Source organism: Orcinus orca, chromosome 1 (genome assembly GCF_937001465.1).
Source record: "Orcinus orca chromosome 1, mOrcOrc1.1, whole genome shotgun sequence".
Classification (NCBI taxonomy): Eukaryota; Metazoa; Chordata; class Mammalia; order Artiodactyla; family Delphinidae; genus Orcinus; species Orcinus orca.
The window spans coordinates 20,463,192-20,490,191 of record NC_064559.1 but is presented as its reverse complement, the minus strand read 5'-3'; the positions used below and the strand labels follow the sequence as shown (position 1 = coordinate 20,490,191).

General features: G+C 35.1%; 1 long non-coding RNA gene across 3 annotated transcripts in view; it reads right to left on the bottom strand.

The window, feature by feature from the left end:
• Nucleotides 1–27,000, bottom strand: part of LOC125964201 (uncharacterized) — a 343,736-nt gene that overhangs the window by 165,424 nt on the left and 151,312 nt on the right. For 2 of the 3 annotated variants that reach the window (XR_007476938.1, XR_007476937.1), the window contains one exon: nucleotides 20,239–20,291. This is a non-coding gene — a long non-coding RNA (uncharacterized LOC125964201). Of the gene's footprint in view, nucleotides 1–10,456; nucleotides 10,502–20,238; nucleotides 20,292–27,000 lie in introns of those variants that run through there. The other variant, XR_007476939.1, reaches the window with a different exon arrangement.

Genomic DNA, 27,000 nt, shown 5'->3' with positions numbered 1-27,000 from the left:
GGCTTTATTGAGGTAAAATTGACAAATAAAAATTTTATATATTTAAGGTGAATAACATGATATAATATGTATACATCGTGGAATAATTACCACAGTCAACATAGTTAACACATCTTTCACCTCACACAGTTACTATTCTTTGCGTGTGTGTGTGTGTGTGTGTGTGTGTGTGTGTGGTGAGAATACTCAAGATCTACTCTCTCAGCAGATTTCAAGCATACAATATAGTATTATGAACTATAGTCACCATGCCGTACATTAAACCCCCTGAACTTATTCATCTGAGAGTTGGTACCCTTTGACCACCATTTCCACATTTCCTCCATCCACCAGTTTCTGGCAACCACAATTGTATGAGTTTAGCTTCTTTAGATTCCACACATAAGTGAGATCATACAATATTTGTCTTTCTCTGTCTTCCTTATTTCACTTAGCATAATGTCCTCCAGGTTCATCCACATTGTTGTAAATGGCAGAATATTTTTTTCATGGCTGAATAATATTCCATTGTATATATGTATACTACATTTTCTTTATCCATTCATCTGTTGTTGGACACTTAGGTCTTGTCCATATCTTGACTACTGTGATTAATACAGCAATGAATATGGGAGTATAGACATATCTTGGATACCTAGATTTCATTTCTTTTGGATATATACCCAGAAGTAGGATTGCTGGATCATATGGTCATTTTACTTTTACTTTTTAAGACATCTCCATACTGTATTCCGTAGTGGCTGTATCAATTTACATTCACATCAACAGAGTGCAGGGTTCCTTATCTCCATACCCTCATCTGCGCTTGTTATCTCTTGTCTTCCTGATAATAGCTATCATAACAGGTGTTAGGATTTTGCTTTGACTTGCATTTCCCTGATGATTAGTGATGGTGAGCACCTTTTCATATACCTCTTGGCCATTTTTATGGCTTTGGAAAAATGTCTAGTTGGGTCCTTTGCCCTTTAAAAATCGGATTATTTGTGGTTTTGCTATTGAGTTGTATGAGTTACTTACATATTTTACCTATTAACCTTTATCAGATATATGGTTTGCAAATGTTTTCTCCCAATACATATGTTGCTTTTTCATTTTTTGTTGATTGTTTCCTTTGCTGTACAGAAGCCTCTTAGTTTGATGTAGTATCATTTGTTTATTTTTGCTTTTGCTGCCTGTGTTTTTTTTGTTTTGTTTTGTTTTGTTTTTTGCGGTACGCGGGCCTCTCACTCTTGTGGCCTCTTCCGTTGTGGAGCACAGGCTCCAGATGCGCAGGCTCAGCGGCCATGGCTCACGGGCCTAGCCGCTCCGCGGCATGTGGGATCTTCCCGGACCGGGGCACGAACCCGTGTCCCCTGCATCGGCAGGTGGACTCTCAACCACTGCGCCACCAGAGAAGCCCTGCTGCCTGTGTTTTTAATGTCATATCCAAAAATCATTACCAAGATCAAAATCAAGGAGCTTTTTCTCCATGTTTTCTTCTAAGAGTTTTATGATTTCAGATTTTACATTTAAGTCTTTAATCCATTTAGAGTTTAGTTTTGTGCATGTTGTAAGACAAGGGTCCAATTTCATTATTGTGTGTGAATATTCAGGTTTCCCAACACCATTTATTGAAGAGACCATCATTTTCTCCTTGTGTATTCCAAACTGGAAAGGAAGAAGTTAAATAGTCCCTGTTTGTAGATTATGTATATTGAAAACCCTAAAGACTAAACACACACACACACACACACACACACACACACACACACACTGTTAGAACTAAAAAATGAATTTGGTAAAGTTGCAGGATACAAAACTAACATATAAAAACATCAGCCACATTTCTACATACATACAATGAGCTATCAAAAAGAAATTAAGCAAACAATGTCATTTATAATAGCAGCAAAAAAGAATAAAATACTTAGGAATAAATTTAACTAAGGAGGTGAAATATCTATACACTGAAAGCTACAAGACTTTAATGAGAGAAACTGAACACACAAAAAAATGGAAAGATATCCCATGTTCATGGATTAGAAGAATTAACATTGTTAAAATGCCCATAGTACCCAAAGCAATGTACAGATTCAATGTAATCCTTATCAAAATTCAATGGCATTTTTCACAGAAATAGAAAAACAATCCTAAAGGTTTTATATAACCACAAAACCAAGCAATCTTGAGAAAGAAGAACAAAGCTGGAGACATCACACCTCCTGATTTCAAACTACATGTCCAGACTTTAGCTAAGCAACAACATGGTAGCTGCCTTGGCATCCATTTTGTTTGGCCAAGCAGCCTGCAGTGACCTTAAACTGGCACTAGCCCCCTTCTGCAAGCACATTACCTAGGTAGCAGCCTGCAGAGTCACAAGTAAATGTAAGTTCCTGATATGACATCCCAGCAGTCCTTCTGATCAACAATATCCCCTGCTTCTCAGAGCCTTCCCTTTATGTGCTCTTTAGATAAGACCCCCATTGGGCTTACCAAAACCCTGCTCTTTGGTTTGAATTGACCAATCTGGCCTTAGCAGGGGAACCCCGAAGCACTCCACTCATAGACACTAACCAAGTCACATGCCCCAGGTCTGCACTCTGCCTTGACCTCCCAGTGCAGCCCCTGGAGGTAAGTGAGGTACTTCTCTATTTCAGTTCCTCCTGTGGTCTGTTGTTGAACCATGGCTCACCTTCTCTGAAACCCTGTGCTCCCCTTAGTGTTAATTTGACAAATTTATAACACTCTCTTACAAAGCTACAGTAGTCAAAATACTATGGTACTGGTATAAAAACAGAAACCTAGACCAATGGAACAATAGAAAGCCCAGAAATAAACTCATGAATATGTGGTCAACTACTCTTTAACAAGGGTGCCAACAATATTAGTATTAGTAGAGTTTTTGAATTAAAGAAAATAAACTTAGGTAAACAATATTAGATCAAGAATTACTGAAATCTGAGACTTTGTTTCCATTAGCTTTTAATCCATATTCTTATACCCCTGTGAGTTTTCATTACAAGCAAAACCCTGTGAGTTTTCATTACATTCTTATACCCCTGTGAGTTTTCATTTCATCACAAGCCTATGTGATTCCCATATTTTTTGTCATGAACTTTTAAAAAAATAACATGCTGTCAATCCATTTGTAAATCCAAACACCTTCAAAACTCCTTCCAAAATCATCAACCAAATTATACTTTTGAAATTGTACCTACACTTGCCTATCACTTCTTAACGAATCATGTAGTTGGTTATCAGGTTAGTATATTCTATATTTCACCCTGATTACAGTAATAGTTTTAAGTGCCAAGAATTCTCTGTAGTTTGGATTGCTTTAACTCATAGCTGTCTGTCAGTTAATTATGATTGTCTCATCACCATTTTAAGTTTTATAGTAATTTCTAATTAAAAATAGTTTTAATGTTTTTCTCTATTCCATAAATTGTCTGTTTCCTATAAATTAAGAACCAGATTAATCACTACAGATAACTTTGGTAGACTTTCTTTTGAAGGTAGGAAGGTCTTTCCCAGTTAGATTGTAGATTTATATCAAATTATTATTTTTATCAAATTATTTTTATCAATAAAATGAAGTATGTCTTCTCTCCTATGAAGAAGAACTCATGTAAACCTGAAAATGATATGGTAGTATTTTGTTTCTACTTTGTAATTACTCTGCTTATATTATCCTAACCTTGTGTTATCTTTACTATTCCTATCCAGGAATGAAATATAATTTTAACATCAAAAGCCATACACCATTGTCTGAATTGTTTTTCCCATTATGACTAAAATATTTGAAGATATGAAAATGCTTTGGGGTCAAAATCCTAATAAAAGTCAAATAGTTTAGGTTTTTTCCTATACAATGCCAGTATACCTGAATGACAAATATAATATTTAGATAATTTAAATAATTTCAAAGTATCTACTCTTTTGTGACTCTCTACATATTTGCCTTTCTGAAAACAAAACATATGAATTAAACAGTTCATATTTTTGCTGCTTTTTGAAATACTGTGTTACCATTGCTCATCTGTAAAATAGTAATAATGATTTTGATCTTATTTGACCATAGTTAGTATTTCCTTTATTCAATTAAAATATTTTACTTAAAATATTTTTCTTGCTCTTAAGGCCGTATTTTTCATGCATTTTGGTTTTAAGTTACATTAACATAAGTTTACAGGCAGTTGGTAACATTGTAAATTGATTTTAAAAGGCAAAAGATGTTTCTTTTTGATTCATCAGTATTTAAATACTGAAAAAATACTTATTATTAGGTAAATTAACTGGCATTGCTTACTTTGTAAAATTTACATTCCATTTTTTTCACACATTGAGGGAAATCACACTTGAACTTGATAAAATGACCTATTCATTGTAAACTTTACATTTAGCTATGAGATTCAAGTGCATTCAAACTTATACTACCTTGAGGCCTTAAGGAGAAAAAAACATTTTGCTAAATATAAAGACATCAATTATCCCATGAATAATGTTTGATGTATATTTCAGTGATGGCCATATTTATTCTGTCTGCTTACTATCTGTAAGTTCTCATCCTTCATTGACAATCATTCATTAAATTACTTATATTCTGTTAAATATTTTGAACATGCTGAATGACTTAAAGGCCTACAGAGTATTGAAGTAAGGTAAAGAAAGCCTAAATTCAGACAGAATTTTACTGACTTAAGCTAAAAGACTATACTTAAAAAGACATTTTACTTTTTACCAGTCTCTTTCAACATCTTCAAGAAGACTTTGCAAAATGGCTTTTGTACATTATGAAGTTGAATAGTACTTATTTTATTATAGGTCTCTACAGTCAAGGAGAGAGCCTTTTAATTTTCTTTGTTGACAGACCTGAAGCTAGAATTCAAATAAACGGAAAGGGCTTCTTCCTATGACTGTTAGAAAAAAAGAAAAACAAAAACTAAGTAACATAGAAATAGTGTATGTACTCTGGACACTGGGGTAAATGAGAAACAAAACCGGAAAGTCAATCACTATTTTTAAACATCTAGTCAAGGGGATGATGAGACTCACAAAGCACAGATTACTATCACAAACAGAGAGGAGCTCACTTAAGACATGGTTCTTCAGATGATGACAGGGTAAAAGAAATATCTACAAATCAATTTAAATTGTTTTTATTTTCTGATGATAGTTTGAGACAGAGCCCAGGCTACTTGCATGACACTTGTAAAGATGGCACAGTCAGTAAAACATTGATCTCTGGCTTCTCTACCTTCCTTTGGTTCAGTAATAGGCCAGGTTTACAAATCAGAGGGACTTTAGCTTATTCAGTTTTTAATAACTATGTATCATTATTCCAGTGTTAACAAAGAAAGGTATAATCCCTATGAAAGTAAGTTACTTTTAGGCCAACTGGTTTTAGTAGTGAGCTTGTGGTTTGAACCAAGGCTGTGTCACATCAAACCTCATGCTAACATCCTATCAGACCATAGCATCAATTTCCAGAATTCCAGGGTAGAAATGAGAATTTGGTCACTGCTAATCATACACTACATTAACATGAATCCTGTTTTGATGCACAAGAAAACCTCAAAGGGTTTTAGAACACTCATTCTTCTTTTTTATAAATTTATTTATTTTATTTAATTACCTGAAATTATACTACATACAGCACATACTGAAAACAGTACCCCCAAGACATTGCTTGTATTTTAACTAAATGACCTTGGAATAAAAATAGTCACAAATCTACAGTAGACACTTGTCATTTCATGGTACATTAAGGAAGTTTCTGACAGAATTCTAATACCTTTGTTCATGTGAGACTGTGTTATGGAACATATATATCACTTGATTTCCCAAAACGTCTAAAAGTATATTTTATATTAAAATCTTAAAACTTATACATATTTATGACAGCAATATAGGTAATTGCATACAAAATCAAAGGAAATTCTTTTTATTTCTCCTAGTCATAGCAGCCAGGAAAATATATACCTTTAATATATGAACATGTAAATATATCTCCTTCTAGTAATTATATTTATACCTATATTTATATTTATAGATATATATGCAAAATTAATTCTGGGACACATATCTCATTTATTACCAAGTTTATTTTACTTATTTTAATATATTTATCTTATTTAAATATTTTTCAAAACTATTTTCTTTATTATATATTCATATTTATCCTTATTTTGTGTTCGCTTATACAGTATCTAGTTAAATATACTTGTTTGTGGGATATTCAGGGGTTTTTTCTAATATTGCTACTATGAATTCTACATTGAACAATAAACTTGCATATAAATGAATTTTTTTAATCACAAAGAGAAGATAAATACAATCCTAAGGATTATTACTGATCCCAGAATTATTAAAGCAGAAAATTTTATAAAAAATAGGAAAATATATTTAAATAGTAAAGGATATGCATACAAGAGAGCATGATCAATATGCAAGCATAAATCTTAAATAACTGTTTGTCAGGTGAGTGCTGCATTTCAAATACTTTGCCAGGTGATTAAAATTTCACTTGGCAAGTTTCAAAAGCACCTGGTAGAAGATGCTAACGATGGAAACCAGACACACTTCACACTTTCTATCTGAATTTGTTAAAGTGCATTTCAGTGAAATGTAGAAATGAAGTAGAAATCTCACATAGCTGCTTGCTATGCAGTGGATAAGTAAAAATATAAATGGCAGAACCTCAGGAGGTGCAATGCACTTCAAATTGAGTGCAGGGTCTGCATGTGTGGAAAATGGCCAGGTCTGACCCAGTATTTTTTAAAGCTTACCTTACATCCTATAAAAACTCAGAAATTTTATCATATGGAAAAAGAACTTCCTTTTTCTATAGCATTTCATTTAAAAACCTACCATCTCAGTTCCTCACTTAAGAACATTTGCAAAACTTATCTACTAGACCAGTAATATCTACAATATTTATAAGTAAATATTTGATTTTTGAAAAAAAAGACTTTAGTCCTCAAGAAGACATAGAAATGTTCTTACTTGTGTCCAACAGTTCCATTTCATGGTCGTTCGTCCAAATATATGTTTTGATTTTATTTTATTTTTACATAATATGAATCATTGATGTCTAAGGAAAATATATTCGAATTAATTTGTGTATAAATTTTAGTACTGGGATTTTACATTTTAGTTATGATATTGTATGGTTTTCAGAAAAGCAATTATGTTTTATCTCATTATTTTCACACAACCCTGTGAAGTAAACAGTTATTATTATCCCCTTGGAATGGTTAAAATAATTGTAACCAAAAAAATTTTATGTGACTGAGTCAAAGTTAAACAACTTGTAAGCAGTGGATGGGAGACATAAAAGTGGTTTTCTGGGGAATTCCGTGGCAGTCTAGTGGTTAGGACTTGGCGTTTTCACTGCCCAGGGCCAAGGTTCAATCCCTGGTGGCCAAAAAAAAATTAAAAAATGGTTTTCTGGCCACTATTCTTATGCTATTTCTTGCAAACACTTGAGTCAAGAAAAACTAAGTTCTCTCAAAAAAAAAAAAAAAAAAAAAGAAGAATAAAGCCAAGGAAGATATGAATGGTTTTTTAAACTATCATTTTATATTCTCAGCACATTTTATATAAATGCCTAATAAGGCAAAAAGTCCAGAGGGTATAGCTTTAGTTAAATATTTTAGATGTTTGTATATTTAAAAAGCTGAGCATTAGAGAAATTAGGTGAGATAATTACCTTTATAATCAAGTACCTATATATGTGACATTGATTTGTGGCAATAAACTACATGTCAAAATTAATTTATACATTTAATTTAAATGTTTTGGATAGAACACAAGGCTCTCAAGAGATTTCATATAATTTAAAAAGTGTATAACTTGGTAATAAAATGGCATACTTAATATTTGTAAACTAATACAAAAAATTGATAAAGCCAGAAAAATGGTAGATGATTGACACATGCATCACATAAGGGTTCTTTATAAATAAAACAATGTAAAATTGTTGAGAGTAGGGAAAAAAATGCTTGAGCATCAGTAGGCAAATCAGCTTGCACAGGGGATTGCTGTAAAGGGCTTGATGTCTCAGCATTTCTCCTCTTGGTGGAAAGAGACCTGTTCTCGAATTAAAGCTCGCTAAACAGATAAAGGCTGAACTTTTCAACTGCAAAGTAGGTATAGGAATTGCTCCCTGCGTTTACTAAGAGAAGCAGTAAAATTTTACTACACACATCACCAATTGGGCTTTTCAGCATTAAATACCAGAGAGTCTATTGTGTGGCTGTGTGCAATATAAATGAGGGCTGGAGAGGGAAGCGGTAAACAGGCATCTCAAATTGTTCACAGGAAGATGTATAATCAAAAGTAGTAAAGCACCTGTTTTTCTTTGATGAGGTTTCTGACTTCTTGATATTTCAACTTTCACATGAAAGAACTCTATGTTAAAGGAGTGGAAAGAAAGGGTTGAATGAAAATTAGAAAAGTAAAAATGGGCGTTTGTACGGCTGGGCCAGACGTATAAAATCATTAGTTTTATCCCAGTGACAGAATTTTATGGAAAACAATAAAAACTACATAAAAGATTGCTGATAGAATCACTTTACTCTCTATTAGCATTAGTTTAGATGTGTATGCGAGTGAATATGCACCAGGGAGAAGAAAGTATGGAGAATTGTTTTTTTTTTTGACCATTAAGTTAATTGAGCTGATAAATGGAATTGTAACATTGACACTAAGTGACAGTCTTGTTCGTTTAAAATCTGCTGTTTCATTCTAGTTAATTCAACCTTGAATTTCTAATGTGTGCAGCTATTACATTTAATAGTTGTGTTTGGTGATTTTATGAGATTCCAAAGAATAATAAAAGAAATGCCACTTCCGCCTGAGTAAAGAAAGTTAAAACACATTAGTGAAATTTCGAATCTGTATCTACATATAATCGTTAATTTATTTAAAATAAAATCCATTTGATTTTTCATGCTGAAGATGAGAAAGAACAGTGCCATGTAGCCAGTGAAGGGGACTTATTTCTTCCTGTATTTAGAGAACCAAAGTAGAGAATGAAATCATTTTTTGTTTTCACATAATTGTTGTTTTCCTGGGAGGCCAAAACATATCCATGAATATTTTCCTGGAGAGAGAAACTTGGTCCTTTTATATAACTTTTCATATGTAAACCTAACATCCATTAAAAAAATAGTAACTAATACTTATGGCCTATATATATTTAAATGAAGAAAATTTAACCACATGATTTAGAAAGAGTACAAATAAAATTTTCTTTGTCAGTAGTCTTGAAAATGTGTTGTTTGACATGAAGGATAAGGACTGGAGTTCTCTTTGTTAGATCTACTTGAATTCCAGGCAAATTATTGAATTAGGCATGTATGTTTTTGAGAAATTTAAAATCTTTATCATACTTTTATATCTCCATACATTTTTGAAAATAAGATTGTAACTTTTAATAACGTTAATAAAAATTTAGTGCCAGATATTTTTTACAGGGAAAATTAATTATAAATCCAGGGAAAAAATTTCATGGATTTTTATATTAGAAAAAGAACAACTCTGGCTTAAAAAAATGAGATATGTTCAAAAGAAAATGAGGAAGGAAGGAAGAGAAGGAGGGAGGGAGGGAGGGAGAAAAAGGAAGGAAGGAAGGGACAAATATATCAAAAGCTAACCTTGAAACTGTGCAATAGTAAGTATAGGTTACTCTTTTTTTAATTATAAATTTTAGAAGATTCAAGTTCTTAAAAATATAAAGCCGACTAAAAAAGTAAATAAACAAACTCGGAACAGCTGTATCCAAAAACTGCATCTTCCATACCAAAAAAAACAATAGACCAAAGGATTACTTCTGTAAAATTATCGTGTTCGTAAATGCTTGATTGGGGCGGGGGGCAAGGGGGCAAGGGAGGAGTTATTTCTAATTTACATCCACATCTAGAAGGGAATATTGAAACTCGCTCCAACTGTTGTGACTGAAAGTAAATAGGCTACACAACAAACATTTTATAAAGTGCAACATTAAATAAATACAAGCTAATGCTGGTACAGTTGATTTATAAGTAAAACTTCGAATTGATTTATACTGTAATTGGCTTTTTTTTCAAAGAACAATTTTCAATTACTTGTCGTCCTTGATTGTAAAACTAACTAGCATCAACGGATGATTTTACAACTTGGCTATATTTATCGATGAATAAGTGACTCTGGGTGTGTAGCTTGCCCCTGTTTTGAAGAGTGCTCCTCTGCGGTGCTTTTGTTTAGAATCTCTCAGCTGGACAGTCAACATGTGAAAAATAGATGCCAAGACAGTGTCTAATCTTACTTTCATTTAATCATTCATTTATTTATATATTCATCTATTTATATACTTCCAGCATGAATCCATAAGGATTTGAGGGGAAGAATTTTAACTAGTCTTTCTATTACATTTTGCTGTATAACAACTCCAAAACATAGAGGTGTAATACAACAATGATTTTAATTTTCTTACGTGATTCCTTAGCATGGGCTGAGAACAGCTGGGCTGCCATTGTGGTGTGGCTACGTCAGGCTGGAGGGTAGAGACTAGAATCAGCTGGCTTGCTGAAATGACTAGTGTATTGCTTTGAATAGTGCCCCCTGCCAAGTTCACGTCTGCCCACAACCTCAGAAGGCGACCTGTTTGGAAATAGGGTCGTTACAGATACACTTAGTTGATAAGATCAGGCCAGATTAGGGTCGTTCCTAAATCCAAAAACTGGTGTCTTTATAAGAGAAAGGAAAGAGGTTCATACACAGAGACACAGAGGAGACACACAGGGAAGAGTACCACGTGAAGATGGAGACAGAGGTTGAAATGAGCTGTGTAACAGCCAAGGATGGCCGGTAACCACCATAAACTAGGCTTCTCCCTCCAAGCCTCCAGAAGGGAGCAGCCCCACGGACACCTGATTTCACATGTCCAGCCTCCAGAACTGTGAGAGAGTAGGTTTCTGTTGTTTTAAGCCACACAGTTTATGGCACCCTGTTGCTGCAGCTCTAGGAAACTAATACAATGAGTCATCTCTTTCTCTCTTCATGTAGTTCAGCATCACTCCCTCCCTCCCTTTCATGTGGCTTCACCACCATGTCTCTTTACATGGCCTCTCCAGCTAGACAGATAAACTTCCCCCACGCTTGCTCAGGGTGCCCAAGAGCCCAAAGCAGAAGCTGTCAGGGTTATAAAGGCTGAGAACTCAAAGGAACCTAGTGTTATTTTGCCTAAATTTGATAAATTCAAGAAAATCTCAGGTCACACCCAGATCTGTAGGAGACTGTAGAAGAGATAAGCACCAACAGTTCTATATTTCATTAGTGGCCTCCAGTGTCAACAGTGTAATAGTCTCCCTCACACAGTTAAAGATAACAAATGTCAATCGGGTGGTATGGATTAATATATGTTGTAAAACTTCAAGGTTTTATATCAGAATAAGAAACAGTCATGCTGTGAGACAGAAGAACTCACAATTTAGCAAAATTTCCTTCGTACTATTCCATATCTTATTAGTATCTATTAAAATGAAAACTTTTTATTTGTTACACCCATATGGAATCTCCAAAATTTTGACTAGTAGCGACCAAGGACAAGTCACATTGTATTGCTTTTGTCTTAATCATTCACATCTGACTTGAGAGCCCTTTAGTAACTAGACCAAAATTAATGCAAACATAAAAGCTGTTAAGTTCTAAGAATTTCCTTAACATCTCAATTGAGAAAGTCCATCGCTGTTTAACTATACAATGTGGAACTTTACAGTAGAGTGTAAAGATGACACTTAAAGATCATTTCCTTGCCTTCTTGAAGCTATTAGATGCAACAGGCGATACCCAAGAGAACAAATATCTAACAAAATTCCAATAGCAATAACTATGATGAAAAGTACAGCAGAGTAAGTTATGCAAATTTCATTAGAGTTCACAAAAGTGTTTTCTGAGATGATAATTTGAGCAGAGATATGAATTAGCTAAGAGAATAAGCCACTGGAAGATTTGGGAGAAGCTGCAGGTGGAGAAAATAGTGAGAACAAAGGCAAACAGATAAGAAGGATCCAGTAGCAATTTCAAGAATTTGGGCAGCAACATTTCAATAGTTTTAATTGTGTCCAAAGATTGTCATTTCTATCATGCCTTACTCTTTTTTGATGTGCCAAAGCCACACTGGCTCAGCTAAAGCTGCTATACAAATCCTTGTCAATTAGCTTACCATTTAACAGTATCTTCCAAAGGCACTAGATTTTTTTGATGGCTTTTAAATCTTGGCTGCCACAAAACATTTACTTCTTTAAAGATTTCTTGGCAAAAATTGAGGCACTGCTCCAGTGAAGTTACCCTCACAACTCAGAATCAACTGAAAGAAATCTTATGTGTGCCTCCAAAGCCGATGATTTATTTCAATTCCATATGTAAGATCCCAAATAAAGGTACCTAGAATTTTTTGGAAGCTCATAAATTACTGAAGTATAAGACCTATCATAGGACTTCCTTGGTGGCACAGTGGTTAAGAATCTGCCTGCTAACACAGGGGACACGGGTTCAAGCCCCAGTCTGGGAGAATCCCACGTGCCACAGAGCAACTAAGCCCATGCACCACAACTATGGAGCCTGCGCTCTAGAGCCTGTGAACCACAACTACTGAAGCCCACATGCCTAGAGCCCGTGCTCCACAACAAGAGAAGACACTGCAATGAGAAGCCCACGCACCGCAACTAGAAAAAGCTCATGGACAGCAAGGAAGACCCAACGCAGCCAAAAATAAATAAATTCATTTTAAAAAAAGATTAAAAAAAAAACTATCATAAAAGTTGGATGAAATTCTAGTTCACAACCATTACAGCTCTAAAATATGTTCTTGACCTGACCACCTCATCAAGTAGAATTACATTTCACAGAGATATATAAATACCTTTTTCTACAAAGTATTTACTCACCAATGGGCATTACTGAGCTTATTTTGCCAACATTAAAATGGTTAAGAAGAAAACACCCAACAACTACAAGTACATTTTACTGTCACTTTTGTCAAGAAGAAACATACTTGCCTCAACAATTATTTCACTTTCTTTTATGTGGTGGTCACTATTCCAAGTGCTTTGGTATTTTATGTGTTCATTTGATTAGTTTCCCCACAGAGTTCCCCTTACTTTCTGCCCCAACTTTAGTGCCTTCTGATCACTGAAATTATCGTGGCAAACTACAGTTCCCATGCTTGGAAAATTGCCCAATAAGCAGCAGCAGAGGCTCCAAAGCCTGGATTAAAATTAAAGACAAAGAAAAACTATTGAAAGCAGCAAGAGAAAAATGACAAATAACATACAAGGGAACTCCCATAAGGTTAACAGCTGATTTCTCAGCACAAACTCCACAAGCCAGAAGGGAGTGGCATGATATGCTTAAAGTGATGAAAGAGAAGCACCTACAACCAAGATTACTCTACCAAGCAAGGATCTCATTCAGATTCCACGGAGAAACCAAAAGCTTTACAGACAAGCAAAAGCAAAGAGAATTCAGCACCACCAAACCAGCTCTACAACAAATGCTAAACGAACTTCTCTAAGTAGGAAACACAAGAGAAGTAAAGGACCTAAAAAACAAACCCAAAACAATCAATAAAATGGTCATAGGAACATACATATCGAAAATTACCTTAAACGTGAATGGATAAATACCCCAACCAAAAGACACAGGCTCGCTGAATGGATACAAAAACAAGACCCATACATATGCTGTCTACAAGCGACCCACATCAGACCTAGGGACACATAAAGACTGAAAGTGAGAGGATGGAAAAAGATATTCCATGCAAATGGAAATCAAAAGAAAGCTGAAGTAGCAATACTTATATCAGATAAAACAGACTTTAAAGTAAAGAATGTTAGAAGAGACAAGGAAGGATACTACATAATGATCAAGGGATCAATCCAAGAAGAAGATATAACAATTATAAATATATATGCACCCAACATAGGAGCACCTCAATACATAAGGCAACTGCTAACAGCTCTAAAAGAGGAAAACGACAGTAACACAATAATACTGGGGGACATTAACACCTCACTAACACCAATGGACAGATCATCCAAAATGAAAATAAATAAGGAAAGAGAAGCTTTAAAGGACACAATAGACCAGATAGATTTAATTGGTATTTATAGGACATTCCATCCAAAAACAGCAGATTACACTTTCTTCTCAAGTGGGCACGGAACATTCTCCAGGATAGATCACATCTTGGGTCACAAATCAAGCCTCAGTAAATTTAACAAGATTGATATCATATCAAGCATCTTTTCTGACCACAAGGCTATGAGATTAGAAATGAACTACACGGAAAAAATGTAAAAAACACAAACACATGGAGGCTAAACAAAACGTTACTAAATAACCAGAGATCATTGAAATATTCAAAGAGGAAATCAAGAAATACCTAGAGACAAATGACAATGAAAACACAATGATCCAAAACCTATGGGATGCAGCACAAGCAGTTCTAAGAGGGAAGTTTATAGCTATACAAGCCTACCTCAAGAAACAAGAAAAATCTCAAATAAACAATCTAACCTTACACCTAAAAGAACTAGAGAAAGAAGAACAAACAAAACCCGAAGTTAGGAGAAGGAAAGAAATCATCAAGATCAGAGCAGAAATAAATGAAGTAGAAACAAAGAAAACAATAGCAAAGATCAATAAAACTAAAAGCTGGTTCTTTGAGAAAATAAACAAATTGATAAACCATTAGCCAGGCTTATCAAGAAAACGAGGGAGAGGACTGAAATCAATAAAATTAAAAATGAAAAAGGAGAAGTTACAACAGACACTGCAGAAATACAAAGCATCCTAAGAGACTACTACAAGCAACTCTATGCCAATAAAATGGACAAGACATGGACAAATTTTTAGAAAGGTATAAGCTTCCAAGACTGAACCAGGAAGAAACAGAAAATATGAACAGACCAATCACAAGTAATGAAATTGAAACTGTGATTAAAAATCTTCCACCAAACAAAAGTCCAGACCAGATGGCCTCACAACTGAATTCTGTCAAACATTTAGAGAAGAGCTAACACCCATCCTTCTCAAACTCTTCCAAAAAATTGCAGAGGAAGGAACACTCCCAAACGAATTCTATGAGGCTCCCATCACCCTGATACCAAAACCAGACAAAGATACTACAAAAAGGGAAAATTACAGACCAGTATCACTGATGAATATAGATGCAAAAATCCTCAACAAAATACTAGCAAACAGAATCCAACAACACATTAAAAGGATCATACACTATGATAAAGTGGGATTTATCCTAGGGATGCAAGGATTCTTCAATATACACAAATCAATCAATGTGATATACCATATTAACAAACTGAAGAAGAAAAACCATATGATAATCTCAATAAATGCAGAAAAAGCTTTTGACAAAATTGAACACCCATTTATAAAAAAAACTCTGCAGAAAGTGGGCATAGAGCGAACCTACCTCGACATAATAAAGGCCACATATGACAAACCCACAGAAAACATCATTCTAAATGGTGAAAAACTGAAGGCATTTCCTCTAAGATCAGGAACAAGACAAGGATGTCCACTCTCACCACTAATATTCAACATAGTTTTGGAAGTCCTAGCCATGGCAATCAGAGAAGAAAAATAAATAAAAGGAATACAAATTGGAAAAGAAGAAGTAAACTGTCACTGTTTGCAGATGACATGATACCATACATAGAGAATCCTAAAGATGCTACCAGAAAACGACTAGAGCTAATCAGTTAATTTGGTAAAGTAGCAGGATACAAAATTAACGCACAGAAATCCCTTGCATTCCTCTACACTAATGAGGAAAAATCTGAAAGAGAAATTAAGGAAACACTCCCACTTACCACTGCAACAAAAAGAATAAAATACCTAGGAATAAACCTACCTTGGGAGACAAAAGACCTGTATGCAGGAAACTATAAGACACTGATGAAAGTAATTAAAGATGATACCAACAGATGGAGAGATATACCATGTTCTTGCATTGGAAGAATCAATATTGTGAAAATGACTATACTATCCAAAGCAATCTACCAATCCAATGCAATCCCTATCAAACTACCACTGGCATTTTTTACAGAACTAGAACAAAATATCTTAAAATTTGTATGGAGACACAAAAGACCCCAAGTAGCCAAAGCAGTCTTGAGGGAAAAAAGCGGAGCTGAAGGAATCAGACTCCCTGACTTCAGACTATACTACAAAGCTATGGTAATCAAGACAATATGGTACTGGCATTAAAAACAGAAATATAGATCAATGGAACAAGATAGAAAGCCCAGGGATAAACCCACACACCTATGGTCAGCTAATCTATGACAGAGGAGGCAAGGATATACAATGGAAAAAAGACGGTCTCTTCAATAAATGGTGCTGGGAAAACTGGACAGCTACATGTAAAAGAATGAAATTAGAACACTCCTGAACACCATACACAAAAATAAACTCAAAATGGATTAGAGACCTAAATGTAAGACCGGACACTATAAAACTCTTAGAGGAAAACACAGGAAGAACACTCTTTGACATAAATTACTGCAAGATATTTTTTTGATCCACCTCCTAGAGTAATGGAAATAAAAACAAATATAAACAATGGGCCCTAATGAAACTTCAAAGCTTTTGCACAGCAAAGGAAACCATAAACAAGACGAAAAGACAACCCTCAGAATGGGAGAAAATATTTGCAAATGAATCAACGGACAAAGGATTAATCTCCAAAATATATAAACAGCTAATGCAGCTCAATATTAAAAAAACAAACAACCCAATCCAAAAATGGGCAGAAGACCTAAATAGACATTTCTCCAAAGAAGACATACAGATGGCCAAGAAGCACATGAAAAGCTGCTCAGATCACTAATTTTAGAGAAATGCAAATCAAAACTACAATGAGGTATCATCTCACACCAGTTAGACTGGGCATCATCAGAAAATCTACAAACAAAAAATGCTGGAGAGGGTGTGGAGAAATGGGAACCCTCTTGCACTGTTGATGGAAATGTAAATTGATACAGCCACTATGGAGAACAGTATGGATGTTCCTTAAAAACTAAAAATAAAATTACCATATGATCCAGCAATCCCACTACTGGGCATATACCCAGAGGAAACCATAATTCAAAAAGACACATGCACCCCAATATTCACTGCAACACTACTTACAATAGCCAGGTTATGGAAGCAACCTTAATGCCCACTGACAGACGAATGGATAAAGAAAATGTGGTACATATATACAATGGAATATTACTCAGCCATAAAAAGGAATGAGACTGGGTCATTTGTTGAGATGTCAATGGATCTAGAGACTATCATACAGAGTGAAGTAAGTCAGAAAGAGAAAAACAAATATCGTATATTAACACATATATGTGGAACCTAGAAAAATGGTACAGATGAACAGGCTGGATTCTTTTAACTTCTCCTTTCGTGTAGCATACACTTAGATATTCTGTTTGTATTCACTTGAATGTAAGCCCAAAGGAATTATGAAACCTTGAGATGAAAAATTTTGCCATCTCTTTAACATTGTAGAAGAGATATAGAAAATGTACACACACATATATAAAATTATAGAATTTATTACTCTTTTATAAAATGAATATAGTGATTGCTTTGGGACATAAGTGGAGAAAATTACACTCATATTTTAAAACTTTAACAATATTCGTGGGATTTTTGACTTTGAAACCTGTACTCTGTGAATGAAAGGACCATCTGTCATACACTTCTACTGCTCTAAGACTCAGTCTTAAGGATTAAATTAATATTGAATGAAATGCCCTACTTTATTTAGGCAAATACATTTATTTTGTTGGAATGGAAGAATGATATATTCTAACCTTTGCTTCTGCTTTTCCAAGATGAGAAAAATCATAACAGTATTAGGACGGGAAATGTGTACCTTCTCTGTGGTTTGTTATACCAAATCTGAAGTTTGTTATACCAAATCTGAAGTTTAAACTTTTGTGAACAGACCTCTAAATTGCTGGTATATATTATTTAAAATATTTTTACTATTGGCTATCAACCAAAAAATGAAATGAAAATATAAAGAAAAACCATGTATCAATCCCTCAAATATATGAAATCATATCAATTATTTCAGATCTTTTTTGGTACGAAACAAACATTATGGAAAATTGAAGCCCCAATATCAACCCCTTTCCTAAATCTTTCTCTCAGAGGAAAGCATTCTCCTAAATTTGGTGTTTACGAGTCCCATTTTTTTAATCCTTTGACTACATTATATGTTCTCTTAAGCTATATTTAATATTACTTTACACATTTTTGAAATATATATTATTTTTAAAAACTTTGCCTGGGTGAAGTACAGGATGTTCCAGGGGTTAATGGATATGTTAATTACTGAAGAAAAGAAGTATTTTTCCTCAAATTTCATGTACTTATGTTGGCATACACCTTTACTAAAATGTTCTCTATTTTGTACAATGTAGTGTATAATTTATTAACTTCTTCCTGTTCTTTTACTACTTGATATATTTGTATAATCCTACTATATTCAGTATAAAAATGACAGTAATGCCCAGAGATGTAGAGATGAGAATTTTGCCTTTTCTGCAAGGTTGCTAGAATTCTTAGAGTGTGCAGATATATACAGACTTTCTTTGTTGGTGTCACTCAAGCACCGATTTTCAGAAATTAAAAGAAAATCCCAAACTCCATATAATGGAATACTATAGAATGCATAATGCCACTGACATGGAAGATAGATTCTTAGTAGCCTGGAGCAATGAAAGAAATAATGCATAAAAATAAGAAAGAGTCTTTTATATTTTTCCTAAATTGCCTAACTTTGTTTTTATGAACCATATTTTTAATCACAGGGCTTGTTAGTGTTGAATACTAGTTATTTTAAAGTTTTTGAATCAATATGTATAATTGTATCAGTAAATGCAAACAAATTAACATTAAACTCATCTGTTTGAGGAAAAAAATCTTCAATTCCAATCATTTTTTTATGAGCATTGTTTCACCCTATTATGAAGAAAAGAGGCACTTGGTGCCCGGATTGCATTGCCATGGGACAATTCTAGTTAACTAGTCTTAATCAGTGAATCAATATGAAAATAATACAATTCATATTTTTTTGATTTCTCTGATATATTAAGTAATGTATTCACACACAAATGCTAATATATATCAAAAAACATGATTGAATATACAGATATTCCTACATTTTGAATAGGTTTCAAACAAGAATAGTTTTACATGTAGAAGGTTTTTTAAAAATATTTTTCCCCCACCCATGTTCATCTAGCCAACATTTATTCATCCTTTAATCTTTGCTATAATGCTTTAGTAATAACATGAGAGTGATGGTCAGTTTCTCAGTGTCAGACATCTAGTCAGTGTCCCTAAGAACAGTTTTTTGGAATAGTGCCAGTTTGTAATGGAGTTAATAATGTAATACAATAAAATAGGCTTTTTACAAAGGTTAATGACTTCAGTTAAGAGGAGTAACTTTTTTTTAATATACTGAGCATATGACCTTTGATTTTTATTATTGTTTTTTAAAAATATTTGTAGTAAATATTAATGGTAGTAGATATAAATGGTGTATATATATATAATTTCAGAAATTTAGAGGACAATTTATTGCATTCTTCTATTACTATGAAGTATTTTGGTTTAAAGATCATGAGATGCAAATGCAACAAAAGAGTAGAAGAAAAATAATCTTATTTTAACTGGTATGAACAACTTGTATCACTGAATTATCTCATGGAGAATGACTCAGTATCTTCGTATCTCACAGAGAACGTTACATAAATATGAAATATCCACTGTCATGTTAAACCATTTGCAATTATATTTTTACTGTTGTGTAACCTAGCCTATGTTCTCTTCTATTTCTTCTACTGAGGTGTAATTGATATTTAACTTTATATTAGTTTCAGGTGTACAATATAATGATTCAATATTTGTATATATTGCAAAATGATTACCACAATCAATAAGTCGTTAACATCCATCACCATAGTTACAAATTTTTTTCTTGTTTGAGAACTTTTAAGATATACTCTCTTAATAAATAATATATATATTTTTTAATAATATATTTTATAGTGCTTCCTAGGCAACATATTTAAGAAAAAGATATAAAAAATAACTTAGAGAAAGCATGTTTCCATGTTACAGGGAAAACAGATTTTGTGAAAAAGTGTTTTGAAATATATCAAAAATTTGCTGTCAACTTACTTATTAGCTTTTTCTTTCCACACTGTTCTTCAACACATAGCTGATGAACATACCTATTCAGAAAGAAAAAGTGATAAAAGGAATCAACTAACAATTTATGAGTGTTACCAAAGTATAGATAGGAAAGAAAAAAGCATACATAAAATAAGCCGCATAGAAATAACTAATCCAAGAATAAACATAGAATTTCAGATGTAGTTCTCTAAGACCTCAAAGCAATTAGCCTCTGGTCTTAAAAACTACACATCTTTCCTTAAAAAACTAAAAATAGAATTACCATATGACCTAGCCATCCCATTACTGGGCATATACCCACAGAAAATCATAATTCAAAAAGACACATGCACCCCAATGTTCATTGCAGCACTATTTACAATAGCCAGGTCATGGAAGCAACCTAAATGTCCATCGACAGATGAATGGATAAAGAAGATGTGGTACATATATACAATGGAATATTACTCAGTCATAAAAAGGAATGAAATTGGGTCATTTGTAGAGACATAGGTGGATCTAGAGACTGTCATACAGAGTGAAGTAAGTCAGAAAGAGAAAAACAAATATCGTATATTAATTCATATATGTGGAATCTAGAAAATGGTACAGATGAACCACTTTGGAAGGCAGAAATAGAGACACAGATGTAGAGAACAAATATATGGACACCAAGGGGGGGTAAGCAGGGGGAGGGGGATGAACTGGGAGATTGGGATTGACATATATACACTAATATGTATAAAATAGATAAGTAATAAGAACCTGCTGTATAAAAAATAAAATAAAATTCGAAAAATATATATACATCTAATCAAATAAGTGGTAAATTAACAGGAGGAAGTAAAATGTGAGTTAACGACAAAATAATGAGAAAAACAGACTCATTATAAATGTAAAATGCAAATTAGATGTCATAAAATGTACAAACATCTCTGAATAGAGAAATAATGTAAATTGAAAGATAGACACCTAAATATCACATGAAACAGATGGAAACTAACATACACAAGTATCAATGGAAAGGTGCTGATGAAATGGATAGGGAACAAATAGAATGCATGTATCATTTCTTAGTGATGGAATCCTGTCTAAAATGATAAATGAAAAGGAATTAAAAATGAAAAATATGTGATTTGAAATGACTGGGATTAAGAATTAAACACATTTTCATAAACTGTGCCTAAATGATTGATATTGCTTACTACAGAAAATGTAAGTTCACTAATATATGAAAAATTATTTAAAGTAAGCAAAATTTTGTTGTTTGGTAACATGGACTTGGAAATCTACTTGATAATATCCTCATCTTTTATAATAGTCAATTAAAATGTTTAAAAATGGTAAATCAGAGGCTAAGTTACAGATTGGTAAAGTTGGAGATAGATATTAAAACCTGCATCTGTATATTTTGAGTGCTGAAAGGAACATAATAAAATATAAAGAATATTGTATGCTAAAAAGTAGAAGAAGTCAAGATAAGAAAAATGAGGAGTTCTGGAAGGAGTATAATTCAAAATGCAGTGTTCTAAGTAAGCCCAATTAAAAAGACATTTCAACAAAAAAGTGAAAGTGATGGTCAAGGTAGCAATGCAGATATCCAGAGGAAGAACACCCCAGAGGCACAGACAGCTGTTGGGGCAAAATGTATTCATTGTAAGCACTGTGGGTTTTATTATTATTTGTTTTTAATCTTTTGGCTGTGCTGCACGGCATGTGGGATCTTAGTTCCCCGACCAGATTTTGAACCTGTGCCCCCTGCATTGGCAGCACAGAGTCTTAACCACTGTACTGCCAGGGAAGTCCCTGTGGGTTTTAATTTAAAAGAAATAGAGAACCATTAGCATTTTTTTATTTCATGAATGATCTGATCTAGTTTGAGCTTTAACAAATCACTCAAATCATATTTTTGAAAATATTTGTAAATAAGCAAAGATTAAAGCTTAGAGATAAGTTCTGAGGACCTTTCAATTAACCAGAAGAGAAATAATGGTGAAATAGAACATAATGGACAGTGGAGGTGCTGAGAAGTGGTTTAGTTTATGCATATGTTGGAATGTAAAGCCAATAAGATTTTCTGATGGACTGAAAGCAAGGTGAAAGTAAGAGAAAGGCATCAAAGATAATACCAAGGCATGTGGCTTGAGTAAATGGAAGGGTAGACTTACCAATGGCTGAGATGGTGAAAATGTTTTCTGAGCAGTTTTTGCTTGAGAATTCAGGAATTAAATTTAGAACATATAAAAATTTTAGATGTTTGTTACAAATGCTGTGTGGTAATGACAATTACATTGAAAATGCAAAACTGAAATTCAAGGGACGTGTCCAGAGTGGAGATGTTGGAAGGATTTGGAAGGATTAAAGATATATATTTAATTTAAAGCTGTGACAATGCATGAGTTCTATAAGGGAGTCAGTAAAAACAGAGAACAGTAGAGAAAAAAAAATTTTTAAAGAGAGAAGAGAAAATTTTCAAGGAGTGAGTCCTGGTGTGTCAAAAGTAGAGAAAGGGAAGAATTATTGCCAAAGAGAGAATGAGAAGAAATACTGGCAAGTGGGTAGGAGGAAAATCAGATGACTATGATGCCCTGAAGACCAAATGAAGAAAGTGTTTCAGAGAAAGTATATCACAGTCTTCTGATTATTCAGGTAAAATGAGTATGTTCAATTGACCATGAGGTTTCGCACCATTTAGATCATTTGTAACTTAAAATATCTTTTTGCTAAAGTGGTAGAGTTGAAAACGTTTACAGTAAGGTGAAGAGAAAATTGGGTCAGAGGAATTCAACACAGTGAATATAGATAGAGTCTCTAATGCAATCTGATGTAAAGGGAATGAGAGAAATAAGAGAAATAGAACCAAATAAAGTCAACTGGTCTTTGACAGAGGAGAAAAGGCAACGAAATGGAGCAAAGATAGCCTTTTCAACAAATGGTGCTGGAACAACTGGATATCCAAATGCAGAAAAAGAAAAATTGAATCTACATACAGACTTTATACTTTTCACAAAATTAACTCGAATTCCAAACCTAAAATGTAAAACATAAAACTATGAAAATCCTAGAAGATATCGTAGGAGAAAACCTAGATGACCTTAGTTATGGCTTATGACTTTTAAAATACAATACCAAAGGCACAATCCATGAAAGAAGTAATTGGTAAGCTGGTCTTTACTAAAATTAAAAATTTCTACTTTGTGAAAGACAATTTCAAGAGAATGCGAAGACAAGCCATAGACAAAGAAAGAATATTTTCAGAAGACATACGTGATAAAGGACTATTATTCAAAATATATAAAGAACTCTTAAAACTCAATAATAAGAAAACAAGCAACCTGATTAAAAAATCGGGACGGAGCTTCAAGATGGCGGAAGACTAAGACGTGGAGATCACCTTCCTCCCCACAAATACATCATAAATACATCTACATGTGGAACACGCCCTACAGAATACCTACTGAACGCTGGAAGAAGACCTCAGACCTCCCAAAAGGCAAGGAAGTCCCCACGTACCTGGGTAGGGAAAAGAAAAAAGAGACTAAAGAATAGGGACGGGACCTGCACCAGTGGGAGGGAGCCGTGAAGGAGGAAAGGTTCCCACACACTAAAAGCCCCTTCGCAGGTGGAGACTGCGCATGGTGGAGGTGGGGAAGAAGCTTCAGAGCCACGGAGGAGAGCGCAGCAACAGGGGTGCGGAGGGCAAAGCAGAGAGGTTCCCGCACAGAGGATCAGTGCCGACCAGCACTCACCAGCCCGAGAGGCTTGTCTGCTCACCCGCCGGGGCGGGCGGGGGCTGGGAGCTGAGGCTCGGGCTTCGGAGGTCGGATCCCAAGGAGAGGACTGGCGGCGTGAACACAGCCTGAAGGGGGCTAGTGCACCACGGCTAGCCGGGAGGGAGTCCGGGAAAAGGTCTGGAGCTGCCAAAGAAGCAGGAGACATTTTCTTGCCTCTTTATTTCCTGGTGCGCGAGAGGGGATTCAGAGCGCCGCTTAAAGGAGCTCCAGAGACGGGCGCCAAGCCGTGGCTATCAGCGCGGACACCAGAGACGGGCATGAGACGCTAAGGCTGCTGCTGCCTCCACCAAGAAGGCTGTGTGTGACCACAGGTCACTCTCCACACCTCCCCTCCCCAGCCCGCTACTGCCAGGGTCCCGTGATCCAGGGACAACTTCCCCGGGAGAATGCACGGCGCGCCTCAGGCTGGTGCAACGTCACGCTGGCCTCTGCCGCCGCAGGCACGCCCCACACTCCATGCCCCTCCCTCCCTCCGGCCTGAGTGAGCCAGAGACCCCGAAACAGCGGCTCCTTTAACCCCGTCCTGTCTGAGAGAAGAACAGACGCCCTAAGGCGACCTACACGCAGAGGCGGGGCCAAATCCAAAGCTGAACCCCGGGAACTCTGCGAACAAACAAGAGAAATCTCTCCCAGCAGCCTCAGGAGCAGCGGATTAAATCTCCACAATCAACGTGAGGTACCCTGCATCTGCGGAATACCTGAATAGACAACGAATGATCCCAAATTTAGGAAGTGGCCTTTGGGAGCAATGATATATATATTTTTTCCCCTTTTTCTCTTTTTGTGAGTGTGTATGTGTATGCTTCTGTGTGTGAATTTGTATAGCTTTGCTTTTACTAATTGTCCCAGGGTTGTTTTTTTTAATTACTTAAAATTTTTTTTCTTAATAATTATTATTTATTTTAATAACTTTCTTTTCTTTTCTTTCTTTTTCTTTTCTTTATTTCTCTTTCTTTCTCTTTCTTTCTTTTCTTTCTTTCTTTCTTCTCCTCCTCCCTCCCTCTCTCTCTCTCTCTTTCTTTCTTTCTCTTTTTTCTCCCTTTTATTCTGAGCTGTGTGGAGGACAGGCTCTTGGTGCTCCATCCAGGTGTCAGGGCTGGGCCATTGAGGTGGGAGAGCCAAGTTCAGGACACTGGTCCGCAAGAGACCTTCCAGCTCCATGTAATATCAAACGGCGAAAATCTCCCAGAGATCTCCATCTCAACACCAAGACCCAGCTCCATTCAACAATCAGCAAGCTACAGTGCTGGACATCCTATGCCAAACAACTAGCAAGGCAGCAACACAACCCCATACATTAGCAGAGAGGCTGCCAAAAATCATAATAAGGCCACAGACACCCCAAAACACACCACCAGACATGGACCTGCCCACCAGAAAGACAAGATCTAGCCTCAACCACCAGAACACAGGCACTAGTCCCCTCCACCAGGAAGCCTACACACCCACTGAACCAAGCTTAGCCACTGGGGACAGACACCAAAAACAATGGGAACTATGAACCCACAGCCTGCGATAAGGAGAACCCAAACACAGGAAGCTAAGCAAAATGAGAAGACAGGGAAACACACAGCAGATGAAGGAGCAAGGTAAAAACCCACCAGACCTAACAAATGAAGAGACTATAGTTGAAAACTTCCCTAATATGGGAAAGGAAATAGTTAATCAAGTCCAGGAAGCACAGAGAGTCCCATACAGGATAAATCCAAGGAGAAACACACCAAGACACATATTAATCAAACTATCAAAAATTAAATACAAAGAACAAATATTAAAAGCAGTAAGGGAAAAACAACAAGTAACACATAAGGGAATCCCCATAAGGTTAACAGCTAATCTTTCAGCAGAAACTCTGCAAACCAGAAGGGAGTGGCAGGACATATTTAAAGTGATGAAAGAGAAAAACCTACAACCAAGATTACTCTGCCCAGCAAGGATTTCATTCAGATTCCACGGAGAAATTAAAAGCTTTACAGACAAGCAAAGGCTAAGAGAATTCAGCACCACCAAACCAGGTTTACAACAAATGCTAAAGGAACTTCTCTAGGCAGGAAACACAAGAGAAGGAAAAGACCTACAATAATAACCCCAAAACAATTAAGAAAATGGTAATAGGAACATACATATCGAAAACTACCTTAAATGTAAATGGATTAAATGCTCCAACCAAAAGACATAGACTGGCTGAATGGATACAAAAACAACACCCGTATATATGCTGTCTACAAGAGACCCACTTCAGAGCTAGGGACACATACAGACTGAAAGTGAGGGGATGGAAAATGATATTCCATGCAAATGGAAATCAAAAGAAAGCTGGAGTAGCAATTCTCATATCAGACAAAATAGACTTTAAAACAAAGACTATTACAAGAGACAAAGAAGGACACTACATAATGATCAAGGGATTGATCCAAGAAGAAGGTATAACAATTGTAAATATTTATGCACCCAACGTAGGAGCACCTCAATACGTAAGGCATGTGCTAAAGCCATAAAAGGGGAAATCGACAGTAACACATTCATTGTAGGGGGCTTTAACACCCCACTTTCACCAATGGACAGATCATCCAAAATAAAAATAAATAAGGAAACACAAGCTTTAAATGATACATTAAACAAGATGGACTTAATTGATATTTATAGGACATTTCCATCCAAAAACAACAGAATACACATTCTTCTCAAGTGCTCATGGAACATTCTCCAGGATACATCATATCTTGGGTCACAAATCAAGCCTTGGTAAATTTAAGAAAATTGAAATCGTATCAAGTATCTTTTCCGACCACAATGCTATGAGACTAGATATCAATTACAGGAAAAAATATATAAGAAAAATGGGCCAAATACATTAACATACATCTCACCAAAAGGTATACAGATGGTAAATAAGCATATGAAAAGATGCTCTACATCATATGTCATCAGGGAAATGAACATTTAAACAACAATAAGCTACTATTGATTAGAG